Source organism: Streptopelia decaocto (genome assembly GCF_964273445.1).
Source record: "Streptopelia decaocto genome assembly, chromosome: Z".
Taxonomy (NCBI): domain Eukaryota; kingdom Metazoa; phylum Chordata; class Aves; order Columbiformes; family Columbidae; genus Streptopelia; species Streptopelia decaocto.
In genome coordinates this window covers 25,296,435-25,310,417 of record NC_138657.1, presented here as the reverse complement: position 1 = coordinate 25,310,417, position 13,983 = coordinate 25,296,435, and the positions used below count along the sequence as shown (strand labels likewise).

At 40.1% G+C, this 13,983-nt stretch overlaps 1 protein-coding gene across 1 annotated transcript in view; it reads left to right on the top strand.

The window, feature by feature from the left end:
* LOC309451076 (annexin A1) overlaps positions 1-13,983 on the top strand; it is an 84,629-nt gene that overhangs the window by 14,146 nt on the left and 56,500 nt on the right. The gene's annotated exons all lie outside the window — the stretch shown is intronic.

Here is a 13,983-nt window from a genome sequence, read left to right as displayed (position 1 = left end):
AAGAAAAGGAATTGAAAATGTACTCCATAGCCCATGTAGGACTTTCATCTTTTTCCTGATGAGCTGTGAAAATTTTTGATACTATTTCCAAGGTGAAAATCTACTATCACTGCCTCTCTTTTGGACAGAGTTCACACCTGGCATTACTGTTGTGAATGTGCCAGATACTATACAAATGAGTTATTATGTCTCTCAAGTGCACTGGTAGAATTAAGCATTTCTTGTTACATAATCCCTGGACACGGGGATGGAGTGCACCCAGTAAATGTGCGGACAACACCAACTGGGTGGGTGTCTTAATTTGCTGGAGGATAGGAAGGCCATATAGACGGATCTGGTACCAGCAGTATTGTTGGACTGAGTCCACTTGCATGAGGTTCAACAAGGCCACGTCAGGGCCCTGCATTTGGGTCCCAACAACTCCAGGCAGCACTACAGGCCTGGAGAAGAGGGGCTATAAACTGGCCTGTCGGAAAAGCATCTAGGGGTGTTGATCAACAGCTGGCTGAACATGAGGCTGCAATGTGCCCAGGTGGCCAAAAAGGCTAACAGCATCCTGGCTTATATCAAAACTTTTGTGGCCAACAGGAGTACAGGACGACTAGGGAAGTCATTGTCGCCCTGTATTGGGCACCACTTTGAATCCTGTGTTCAGTTTTGCGCCCCTCTCTACAAAACAGACATTGAAGTGCTGTAGAGAGTTCAGAGAAAGGCAACAAATCTGGTGAAGCGTCCTTTCCTCTCTCTCCAAGTCCCTGGAAAGATGTTGTGGCATGGAGAGTGTTGATCTCTTCTCCCAAGCAGCAAGTGATAGAATGAGTCTAAAAACTTGAACCTGCCCCAGGGGAGGATTAGATTGGATATTAGGAAAAAAATCTTCATGAAAAGGGTTGTGAAGCACTGGGATAGTCTGACCAGGGAAGTGGTTGAGTCAACATCCCTGGAGGTGTTTACAGAAGTATAGATTTAGTGTTAAGCACAAGGTTTAGTGCCAAAGTTAGGTTAATGGTTTGACTTGGTGATCTTGAGTGTCTCTTCCAACCAAAATGTTTCCATGGTTCCATATTGGTTCTTTGTTACATGCAAACACTGCTGGTCTTTGCTATAGTGGCCTTGAATCACTTATATGAACAACAGTATGCTAAACTATTGGCAAATCAAAGTCCATCTTGCCTAATTTGTGTTAAACATTTCAGACCCTCTTTGCTTTCTCTTGGATTGGTATAGTATAGCAAAAGTCGGTCTCTGGAAAATCTGAACATACATAAGTCCATGGGACCTGATGAGATGCATCCCAGAGTCCTGAGGCAATTAGCTGATGTTGTTGCCAAGCCACTCTCCATGATACTTGAGAAGTCATGGCAGTCACCTAAATTCCTCTTGGCTGGAAAAAGGGAAATATTGCACCTGTTTTAAAAAAGGTAGAAAGAAGTCCCTGGGAACTACCAACTTGTCAGCCTCATCTGTGTGCCTGGGAAGAGTGTTGTATATCGGGATTCCTGTCAAGCCTTTGACACAGTCCCTCACAACATTCTTCTCTCTAAATTGGAGTGGTTTGGGTTTGATGGGTGGCCTGTTTGGTGGGTGAGGAATTGGCTGGATGGTCACACCCAGAGAGTAGAGATCAATGGCTAAATGTCTGGAGGGACAGCTGTAACAAGTGGTGTGCCTCAGGAGTCTGTACTGGGACCAGTATTGTGTAATATCTTAATCAGTTACAAAGATAGTGAGATTGAGTGCATCCTCAGCAAGTTCACAGATGACACCAAGTTGAGTGATGCAGTTTACATGCCTGAGAAAAAGGCTGTCATACAGAGGCACCTGGATCTGAGACTGCATCTGGAATATTGTGTCCAGTTCTGGGCCCTGCAGTTCAAGGAGAGGGTACTGCTGGAGAGAGTCCAGTGCAGAGCCACAAAGATGATTAAGGGAGCATCTCCTGTATGAGGAAAGGCTGAGGGAGCTGGGTCTCTTTAGGTTGGAGGAGATTGAGGGGGGACCTCATTAATTTATAAATATGTAAAGGGTGAGTGTCATGAGAATGGAGCCAGGCTCTTCTTGGTGACAACCGATGTCAGGACAAAGGGCAATGGATACAAACTGGAACACAGGAGGTTCCACTTAAATTTGAGAAGAAACTTCTTCACAGTGAGGGTGACAGAACACTGGAGCAGGCTGCCCAGGGAGGCTGTCTTCTCTGAAGACATTCAAACCCGCCTGGACACCTTCCTGTGTAACCTTATCTAGGTGTTCCTGCTCTGGCAGGGGGATTGGACTAGATGATCTTTTGAGGTCCCTTCCAATCCCTAACATTCTGTGATTCTGTGATACTGTGATCCTGTGATTCTGTGGCAAGCTCAAGAAGTAGATCCATGTGAACGTCATGAGGTTCAACAATGCCAAGTGCAAGGACTTGCACCTGGGCCAGGGCAACTCCTGGTATCAATACAGGCTGGGGGATGAAGGGATCAAGATTAGCCCTGCAGAGAAGGACTTGGGGGAACTGTTCGATGAAAGGCTGGACAAGAGCTGGCAATGAGCACTTGCAGCCCAGAAGGCCAACTGTATCTTGGGAGGAGAAGCTGGTCCCAGACTGAGGGAGGGGATTGTGCCCCTCTACTCTGCTCTGCTGAGAACCCACCTGGAGTACTGTGTGCAGCTCTGGAGCCCTCAGTACAGGAATGACATGGACCTGTTGGAGAGGGTCCAGAGGAGGCCACAAAAGTGATCAGAGGGATGGAACACCTCTCCTGTGAGGGAAGACTGAGAGAGCTGGAGTTGTTCAGCCTGGAGAAGAGAAGGCTCTGGAGAGACCTTATTGTGACCTCTCAGTACTTCAAAGGGGCCTCTAAGATAGATGGAGAGAGACTTTTTAGAAGGGTGTGTTACAACTGGAAAGGGGGTGATGGTTTTAAACTAAAGGAAAGGCTAGAAATGAAGAAATTTTTTACAATGAATGTGGTGAAACACTGGCACAGGTTTCCCAGAGAGGTGGTAGATGCCTCATTCCTGAAGACATTCAAGGCCAGGCTGAAGGGGCTCTGAGCAACCTGATTTAGCTGAAGATTTCCGTAGCTCATTGCAGGGGGGCAGAGTAAATGGCCTTTTAAAGTACTTCCAGCCCAAACTACTCTATGAGTCTTTTTTGAAAGTATTGGGAAGGTTTTTCGATTCAATCACTGTCCTAAGGCAGTGCAAAATAAATTCAGAGGTATTTGCTCTGGCTGCAATTAAATTGCTTGCAGCTATGGTCTGAGGGAAAACAGAAAGGGTTTTGTGAAGTGCATAACTTCTGTCCAGGAAACACTGGTACCTGTTAAGATGAATATTTTTTTTTTCCCTGTACAATAGAAGTCAAAAGTAAATATTTAGTGAGTTGGTCACAGTTGAGATACAATAATTTATATTATTTTATTTGTCCACACTAGCATCATCTCAACGTACACCTTTTGAGAAACTACCATCACCAACAACTTAGATATTTAGGAGTCCATCTTTATATCAACGATTTCACTTCGCAGGAAATTATTTCCTTTCCAGTCTGGACAAAATAGCCTATGACAAAAGTTCTCATTTTCTGCAGGTAAGGTTTTTCCTTTGCCTCTCGAAAGGTGCAATACATTTTCAGAGTTCAAGAAAACCAGAGGTGGATGGTAATCTAGTTTCTACATTTAACTCCAGGTTTACCTGTGAGTTGACTAAATGGAAAAGAAGTAGGACGAGTGCTGATATGACTACAGACAAATGAGAGCAATCTCCTCAAGATGCAGTTGCAATGGACATCTCACAGGATCAGACTTTGTGAAATGGAAGCCTCGTGCCCAGAAACCTTTCATGCCAACTTTATCACTGAAACAAGCTTTGATTTAAAAGCATATAGGCTTTGAGGTTAGATAGTGTATATAAATCTAGGGAAGTCTGCAGTTTCCTTGAGGTAAGAGTAGCTGTAATTTGAGGCACCATGCACATGGGTAGTCCTCATATAGTTAGGATTTTTGTCTCTTTAATGATCATAGGCCATACAACAAAAACACTGGCAAATCAGACATCATCTGTCTTTTGCGAGGCAGAAGAAGGGAAAAAGATGGAAATAAGTTGTAATACAGAAAACGGTTTTGATTGTATTGGGAATGCTTTCATTCCAATCACTGGTAGTGTAACATAAATTCAGATTTATATGCTTTGGCTGTATCTACTTGTTTGCAATTATGGTCTGAGGGAAGACAGTAATGGCTATGTGAAGGGCATGATCTCTGTCTAGAAAGGACTTGTCATCTAATATCTGTTCAAACTAATTTTTTAGTATGTTTTTCCTGTACAATAAATACCAAAAGCAGAAATTTAGTAAAGTTGGTCGCAAAACTCAGATACAATAATTAAAATGACTTTGTTTGTCCAAATTAGCATCATCTCAAGATACAACTTTTCAAAAAACACTTTCACATTCATAAGCCATACACCAAAAGTACTGGCACATTAGGTGTGTGATTGCCCCATAACACAAACATCTGAGCAGCAGACATGAGAGCCTGCCTCAGGTCTTGCATCATTGCAACAAACTTCAGAAAATGTCATAGACAGGCCTGTGCTGCCTCATAGTAAGGAAATTGTCTCATGGGTAAACAGTGCAATATGGGCAGTTTTAGCATGAGAAGCAATACAGGAAGGGGTGCCATGAGACTGAGCTTTCCTACGTGTGTGCTAATCCACTGAACCATAACCTGATTTTAACTTTCTGATCTCCAGTGGAAAAGGACATAAGGGATTGGCTTAACTTTTTGAGTAATGCACATTTTAGAGTAGATATCTCTTTGGTACTGATAACAATTTTTGTTCTAGGTCCACTCTGGACTCTGTTACGTATTTAAGATGCCAGTATCCCCAGGCAAAATTCTTATTTTGATAAACTGACACTCTCCTTGTACATGCTTTAGTGAACATTTTTGTTCGGAAGACTCAGTATTAATTTCACAGTTTGAATATTTTTCTCCTGATTTCATTCTGGGTCAGACATTAAAAGTGATAGGAATGAAAACAGTTCCAGTAGCCTAATGTGGTTGTATCTACATGACAGGGAAAAAACCAACCAAACAAACATCACCAAAAACCACAAAATACAAGTAAAGCAGTAGCAAAATGTATTTTTTTGGTCTCTGGTTTTGGATCATTGACTTCAATTTCCTACAGATTCAAAAATTCAGCAGTCAATACCTTGAACAATTTCAATTCTCATTGACTTCAGTAGGAGTCAAATTAATGTAGTTCTCTCCTGGCATCTCGTCTCTGAGTTTCTCATGCAGCTGAGGTCATTGTATCTTGCAAATTTTATGGGCAATTAGATCTTGACTTCTGAAATTTGCTGGCCACAAAACAAAGAGGATTGTATTTTGAGTCCCTTTCTTCTACTTTACACAGTCTCTCTTCTAGACCTAAAAAAACCCTCTTTATCCCCCTCTTTGCGTCTTTCCAAGAGAAGAGGAAAAGTGATGCAAGGACTGTTTCCTTACTACTGCATAATTAATATTAGTTTAGGGGAGTTACAAAATGACCAAACAGCATGCGAATTTCTCTGTTCTAGTTTTTGTAACAGCAGTATGGCCTGCTAACAGAAGTATGATATCTTCCTCTTTAAACTAACTTGAACCTTCCAGACCGGTCACTTTTCTACAGCTGGAGTCACTGAATTGATAGGTCTCAAACTATCCTTGGGAGAAGGTGGAGCTATATGTTTAATAGGTGTGTTATTAGTGCATTTAAGGCCACTGCAATGGTTTTACTGATGTTCACAGAGCTAGTAGGCATATTCATCTTCTGTCCCAAAAACACCCAGGGACCCACCTAGTCCAGCTAGTTGCAGCATGTTGAGCACTTAGGCACTGAAACAGATATTTCATACAGCGTCATGGTTTTCCTTCAAACGTCATGGTGACTACTCACACACAATTGTCTGTCCATAATACACAAAGGTTTAGCTGGCATGAGCAAACAATTGGGCCAGTGACTATTGTAGCATATGCCAGAACCCTGGACAGAAAGCTAAGTTACTCCATTAGTCTTCCAATCTCAAGGATACTTGGTTTATCACAATGCTGAATGACACAATCAGTGTCATTCCAAGGTCACGTCTGAAACCAGCAGTTGGTATGACACAGCTGGAGTCTGCTCTTCCAAATGCTCTTTTCTCTTTCCCGCACAACCACACTTTGACGTACCAAAAGAGAATGGTTCACAATTTCCTTGGGCCCCCGGACTTAATCTGGGCCAAAGCAGGTTATCTGAGTAAAAAAGCCAGGCTATCTGTAGTGTTCCTATATGTGCTGTTGGCTACCCCCAGTCTAAGGGACAAGAGACCTCAAACCCACAGTCCTGTTTTTGTGGCCTAGCAAAGTTTTCCAGTCTGGTTTAAGATGGTGCTCCCAGCTTCATATGTATTACACCTGCAATTAGAGCAAACAGGCACGAGAGTTTAGCTGTTGAAAGGAGTAATTCAGACCATCAGCCCAGTGGGATAGCTGGACATCATTTTGTCAGGCTGTTCTTTAACAGGTTATATATTATTGGTTAAAAAGTATGGTGGATTAGTAACAAAACTTCCCACATCCATTGTGGTAGTGCCATATGTCTTTTAATACTATTCTAATGACCTGGTGTGTGCAAATGTTTGTGGACAAAAGAGGCTAAGGTTACCTGGTTTGTTTTGGCTTTTAGCAGCAGGGTAAAGAGTAGTTCTTCTTCCAGCACAAGAATCATGATGACAGGGGAATGCTTTCTTCAGAGTAGGAATATTGCTCTAAGTAAAAGTGTAAAATATATTTAGAAAACGGAACAGAGAAAAACCTCATGAAATAACATGATCTGAAAAAGTAGTTCTTATTCCAGTGCTTGGTGGAACATTTTGTTAAAAAAAAATAAAAAAAAACAAAAAAGATGAATTCACTTAATATGCATAGTGCAAGTAGCAATGCATCTAGGACAATTTAGGATAATCAGGAACTCCTCTTTAACAGATGTTAAAGTAAGAGTAGAAAGTCAGACCCGCTAGCATTTTGAGTATAATGTCTCAGTATGCAGTCTTAAGTGTGGGATGTATTCAGAGAGTCTTGCCACTTAGAACATTAATAAATTTAAAGATTTTAAGATGAAAACAAACACTATGGAAATTATTAGGTTAGTACAGTCATCTCTCAAACAGATAGGGTTGCTCCTCCAGAGATGCCTGCACAGAAAATTTTATTGAATCTTCGCAATTTAATGCTAACTGCAGTGCCAATGTTGTATGTAACGTGTCATATAAGATACAGGGAAACAGATAAAACTGTCCTCTATTTTCAAAATCAGAGCGAGCTTTCCTTAGCCTCTCGTTACCCTTACAGCCAATCCAGAGCAGCTCTGATAATGGGACTCTGAGAGTTTCTGTAGATCATGAGATACCTAAGCCATTCAAACTGCTGGAACACAAACTGCAGCATACTCTATTGAGAGATGCTCTAGGCATCAAAAGAAAAAAAAAAAAAAAAAAAAGATGTTGTAAAGGGGTGGAGAAATGAGCCAGGTTTGTATGATAACTTGACTCTGCCAATGCAGTAGTTAAATCATAATGCACACAGTTGAATTATTCAGCATCTCACAGTTTGAGTATGATAAATCAAAAACAGATCAATTTCTCTGTCCAGTAAATTGAGATTCAAAGCTATGGCAGAAAAAATAAGTTGGAAAAGTAAAAATACCTATGCATCTATTTCTTGCTAATAGTATTCAACATTGTGTGTCTTATTCTATGGCCAACTGTAAATCAAGGCACAGAATACTGCAATTTTCATCAAAATGGCAAAATAGTGAAGGAAATTTAAGCATTCATGGCAATTTCTGACACCATGCCAGGGCAGAAATTTCTTAAAAGCTGTGATTTGAGGGGAGTATTTTGGGGAAAAATTCCTTACTGCTAGGTCTGGGCCCCAACAAGGAGGGTTGTGAGTAATAGACTCTCCTGTATTCAATATTAGCCATAATGCAAGTGCATCCACTAGGCTTTCTTGCAAAAGCATCAATGGGCTCAATAGAGCCTGTCCTATCCCCTGTGCTCTGATGCAAGACAAGGAAGAGCAGAGAGAGAGAGGACTTTCAGGGTTGATGGGAGTGTCTTTAAAGTATGTTACAACAGATCATCTATAGTTAAAGAGAAGAAGACTGGTTCTTTGACTTGGGAAGATATACAGAGCATTTCCCCCTTTATTATATGGAAAATGAGGTACAAAAATGGATGTGGATAAACTGTTTTCCCAATGCCCTGAACAAATGGATACTGGCAATCAAGGCTGCATTGTTTCTCTTTGCTGCTTACAACAAGGTGGAAATTGTCATTTTTATTGCAGCAGCTGAACACTCAGGCAAGCAGTCAATTAACAGATTGTAGCAGCAATATTCCCTGTAGCTGGGAGATTGGGAATGGGCCTTTAGGAGCCTCTTCTGTTGTTAGTAGATGGAATAGTAGTTGCCCCTGCTATTTACCTACAGGCTGGATGGTCTTAGTAGTCTGGTCCTTTTTTCTCATTGAGCACCGCATCATGCTTATATTGTTCTATGATATTTAACCCTACATTCATAGCAATGATTTCTGTCACATGAGTTCAGCCCTTTTATTGTTAATAGGAAGATTCATTCTCTTCATCTTTTATTATTCCATCCCATGCCCTGAAAGTACCTTAACAATGACCTCTGACACTATTTTACAGGTAGAGGTTTTTTTATACTATCATAAGCTACAATTTTTTCTTCTTATTCATTCTGGTCAGACCACATGTTTTTCTCAAATATTCTCGGGTTACACTGCCTTTAGAAACAGCCTTGCCCAATGTCATTGCCTAACTGAGCTGACAATAAATGTGTGCTCTTTAACTTGTTATTTTTAACTTCTGATGTGAGAGGCTACACAGTCAGTTGGTTGACTCCTTTTTTAAAACTGAAAATCCTTAATTATTGTAATATAGTACACTGGTATGAAGAACATATACAGAAGTTCTCAACTAAAATATTTCTCGTGTGCACAGTTGAAAGTATAGCTAGTTATCACAGACAGCAAGGCTTTTTCTTGCTGTATGTTGTCAATGTTATCACTATTTTCCTCTTGAAAATCAAAGTAAAGCCACATATTTCATGCTATAAGTCACAGAGCTCCTGGAGCAAAGAGAAGAAGCTAGATTTAGCTTTCTCTGGAACTGATGTGTGTTTGTATGTTTTGGGTTTTTTTTTATAGCCATAGCTATTCAATTCATATTGGTTAGCCTTGATATTCCAAAGTATTACCAGTCTCTGCTCATTCATTTTTCATTTCCCCATGAATAAAAACAGATCACAATGTCCCACTAATGGATTGCTATCCAACACCATATTAGCCATGGAAATCTTTCTTCATTTTTAATCTTTCGTAATGCATTATATTTTAAACATAACGTTTGAAATATGTATTTGACATCTGATAAAATATTACTCTAAATCAGGTATGGAAATTTTTATTTTTAATCTTTCATAATGCATTTAGATTTTAAACATAACTCTTGAAAAGTGTATTTGACGTCTTAGAAAGTATTACTTGTATTAGTATATATGGAAAGGTTTCAAGTATCACAGAGTCACAGAAAGGTGGGGGTTGGAAGGCACCTCTGGAAGTTGTCTTCTCCAACTCATCTACTAGAGCAGGGTCAGCTGGAGCAGACTGCACAGGAATACATCCAGGTAGGTTTAGAATGTCTCAGAGAAGGAGACTTCACAAGCTCTCTGGGTAGCCTGTTTCAGTGCTGTGTCACTGTCAATGTAAACAAGTCTCTCCTCATATTCAGATGGAACCTCCTGTGCTTCGGTCTGTGCCTATTGCACACTGTTGGTCATCACTGAAAAGAGTCTTGTCCCACGCTCTTGGCAGCCACTCTTGCGATATTTACACACATTGATAAAATCTCCTCTCAGCCTTCTTTTCTCCAGGCCAAAGAGACCCAGCTCCATCAGTCTTTCCTCATAAGAAAGATGCTCCAGACCCCTAATCACTTTGGAGCTCTCCACTTGACTGTCCCTGGTAGTTCCAGTAATACTGTAGATGTGGCCTTACCGGGGCAGAATAGAGAGGGAGGATAACCTCCCTCGACCTACTGGTCACAGACTTCCTACTGTACCCAAGCATGCCATTGGCCTTCTCAGCCACAAGTGCACACTGCTGACTCATGGTCAACCTGTTATCCACTAGGACTCCCAGTTCCTTCTCTGCAAAGCTACTTTCCAGCAGGCCATACCCTAACCTGTACTGGTATATGAGGTTATTCCTCCCTAGGAGTAAGACCCTACATTTATCTTTGTTGACCTCCATTAGGTTCCTCTCCACCAAACTCTCCAGCCTGTCCAGATGTTGCCGACTGGCAGCACAGCCTTCTGGTGTATCAACCACTCCTCCCAGCTTCGTATCATCAGCGAACTTGCAGAGGTTGCACTCAGTATCTTCATCCAGGTCCTTGATGAGTAGGTAAATATGCTTACTTATATTAGGTAAGAGTACATCAACTCTGAGTTATGTACCGTTAGGCAGGTCTATAATGGGACAAATTACAACAAATACAAACATGCCTTGAAGTTTCTTTGAGATAAAAACAAGCCCAAACCCTTGACAATTTCTAATGAATAACTATGACTTGCACCAGGTCATCCATTGTGCTCTATGTGGTATTTCTGCCCAAGCAGCAGCCGCCTTGAAGCAACTCAGCCTGGAGGAAAACTGAAACACAATACCAGAGTTTTTTGAGGTTTTAGCTGAAAACACAAGTATTAAGTGCTATTCAACATACAAATACTGAAGTCACTAACAAATCAGCTGGATGCAAATTCTTTTGCTGAAAGTCAGCAATGAAATTATAGTTAAATTGAGGAGAAAACATAAAATGGAGGAAGACAGAAAATCTACATCTTCAAATGCAATATTGCAGTTTAGATTTTCTCTCTATATATATTGTTTCTCTGAAGTTTTAGTTGAAAAGCATACATAAAGCTTCCTTTTGTGTGAGATGAAGTTATTCTAACATTCCATAGAAGAAAATCTGTTTGATCATGACTGAATAGTTGTGAAATATTTATGTCTGTTCTGCACAGAAATTTCACTCCTAATTTTCACAGGTAAGCTACTCAGTGAAATAGTGACACCCAAACCATCTCAGACAAAGTTTCCTAGCCACATTTATCCTCCATTAGTAATGGGAACTGATAGGGTAGGTTTTATAAAAAAAAAAATGGAATGCCTAGTTTCCTCAATATTTTCTGACTGTTCTTATCACATCCTGAATGCAAATTATGAGAAAAACATTATTTGGTATTATTCATTTATTATGCCATTCCTGTTTCAGTGTGGTAGTGGGAGCCAAGCCAGGGCTATGCCACTCTAAACAGGTCTCAGCTTCACTCAAGTGATTCTGAAGCTTCAGAACATGATAGTCGCTTCTCACTGTAGACAGGGAGTAAGAGATGCTTTATTGTTTTAACCTGAATGTTCATATTCAATAGATCTACTCACTGGTATTCATTTCAACATACTGGAACAACCAAAGGAGCACGTTTTGTTAAAGATATATCTGGAAATTTTTAATTCCTTAACCTTATTTAAAGGAAAAAGAGAATTCAGAAATGATAGTTGATGTTAAGCTACTTGGGAGAATCAAATCAATTACAGAACACCAAATTGGCTTTAAAACCCCAGAGAGAGAAATTTAACTTCCATATCGCAACACCACCTGTCACTCATTTGAGTGACAAAGCTTGAACTCATTTAATCTGAATCAGACTTTTAGTTCCTACAGTGGTGGCATCTTGACACGACTTTGCACAAAGTTATCCTGCCTGTTTCTAGTACAGCATGAGCTATTTTATTTTTTTTCTATCTTCTGGATAGGCATGTTTGGTTTATGACAAGCCTCAGAAAATATTTTTACTTTTTTTAATCTCTGGATATATGGAAAGGTATTTTCTGCAAATAAATGAATAGTAAGTATGAGAAGAAATTATAGAGGAAGATGCATGTTTACTGAAAGCATGCAGGTCATGTTGCCAGAGTTCCAGTTGCTGATTCAGTATTTCCTGAGGCGTTAGCCAAATGTCGGCTAATCCATAATGAAACAGAGAGGTGAATGATAAATATTTGGTGCAGTGCAAAACAAATTGCAGTTAATCCCAGCTAGAAAATTCCTAAAAACCATTTTGAATTCCTCAAACTATTTTGAATCAGTATCAAGGCACAAACAGATATTGTCCAATCTTGTCCCTCTTTGCAAGTTTGTAATGAGATCCACAGCTTAAATGGTATCTGAATGAGAAATAACACATTAATGAAAATAAATCCTTTAATGGAGAAACTATAAGAGATACTAAACAGTTTTGATTGTGTATCATATGAATATTTTTTCTTTTTTATTTCTTTTTTCTTTTTTTTTTTTTTTCTTAAAGCATGAAACTAAATAAGAAGTTGCATGTCTAGATTTGAAGCCCAGTGGCACCACACCCATCATATAGGGTCACAGGTATAGCTATGTTCACAACCCAAATCTAGATGGACCTATCTCAAGTGATCATCTCCCAAATACACCCCAAACTAAGACTTCTTCAAAGCATGCCAGGTAGAACAAACACAGTGATACTGCAGGGGAGGCATCAGCCTTGGAAATAGATGGAAAGGCTATTGATCTTTGTCCCAACATCCAACAAAATTCCTAACTCATTTTGCGGTCACCTTGTGTAAGACGAATTTCATGGGGAAAATCCATCTTCCCACTTCAGTTGTTATCACCTGCCTCAAGAAGCATATTTGGCAAGACCAAATCTGGCAGTTTACCAAAATCAAATCTTATTCTTTTCAGTTTTTACTGATCATTTCTGTTTGTCTCAGCAGAAACTGTATTCCATACTATGTTAATGTTTGTCTCAAAATAGTGACATAAGTAGTATCTGAGAAATGCCATGTTGAGCATCATCATTTATTGACATTTCCCATCTGAATTGTGCTCCTGCTGTCTCCAGCACATAATTTTGCAGTGACTTTTTGGTGTGGATTTGTGCTTTGTAAACACCCAGATTTAGTTGCTGCAAAGAGCAGCCGATGGTTGGGGTGGTACGAACATGGTGGTTGCTGGGTGGGGTCACTCGTGCAGTGCTATAAAAGCATGACAAGCCCTCAGCTCTCTTACTAGTCTCCTGACTAGTGCTGCCCTGAAAGGTAGTGTCTGTGAGGAAGAAGGTAAGTTTTTGTAGTTCTTTGCTGCAAACTTTAAGAATTGTATGCTAAATATGTCGTGACCTGGTGCAACATTCTGCTCATTGAATTTGCTGGCATGGGAAAAGATGGATGTGAGCAGGAGAAATTTTGAAATGTTTTATGTACACGGAAGGGTTTGGACAGATACTGCTTTTATATAACGCATATAAGGAAATGGAAAAAAAAAAAAAAAAGAAAAAAATGAAAAGATTGCGAGCAAACTAATTTGGAGCTGACTGTGTCCTATGAATCCTCTCTCCTCTGTAGTGGACTTCTGTAGAAATACGCAGTAAAAATTGTTTTGCTGGAAAACAAAGGTGCATCATATGGAAACTTCAAAAATGCTGCTAGTTCAACAACAGGTTTTTTGTTAGGGACTGTAGAAGGCTCTTCACTCATGCAAGTGAAGAAAATGAGGCAAAGCAAACTTCTAGAAACAGAAGAGCAAACCCCTGGTACTGCGAGGAAAAGCTCAGGCAAATCCTCATTGATACAGGATCTAACAACTGGTGTTAGCTCTCTAAAACTTTCCACTAAATCTTCCAAGGATGAGACTGTTTTTATCTATGTTTTTATTCCTATTCAGTAGACTCTCCCACCATAAAATTAATTATTGTGTTAGATCTACTGCCTGTTTTTCTGACAGGGTGTAAAGACCTTAATTTACATCCTCATCCTGGTCTCTAGCATTGGACAGTAACCAG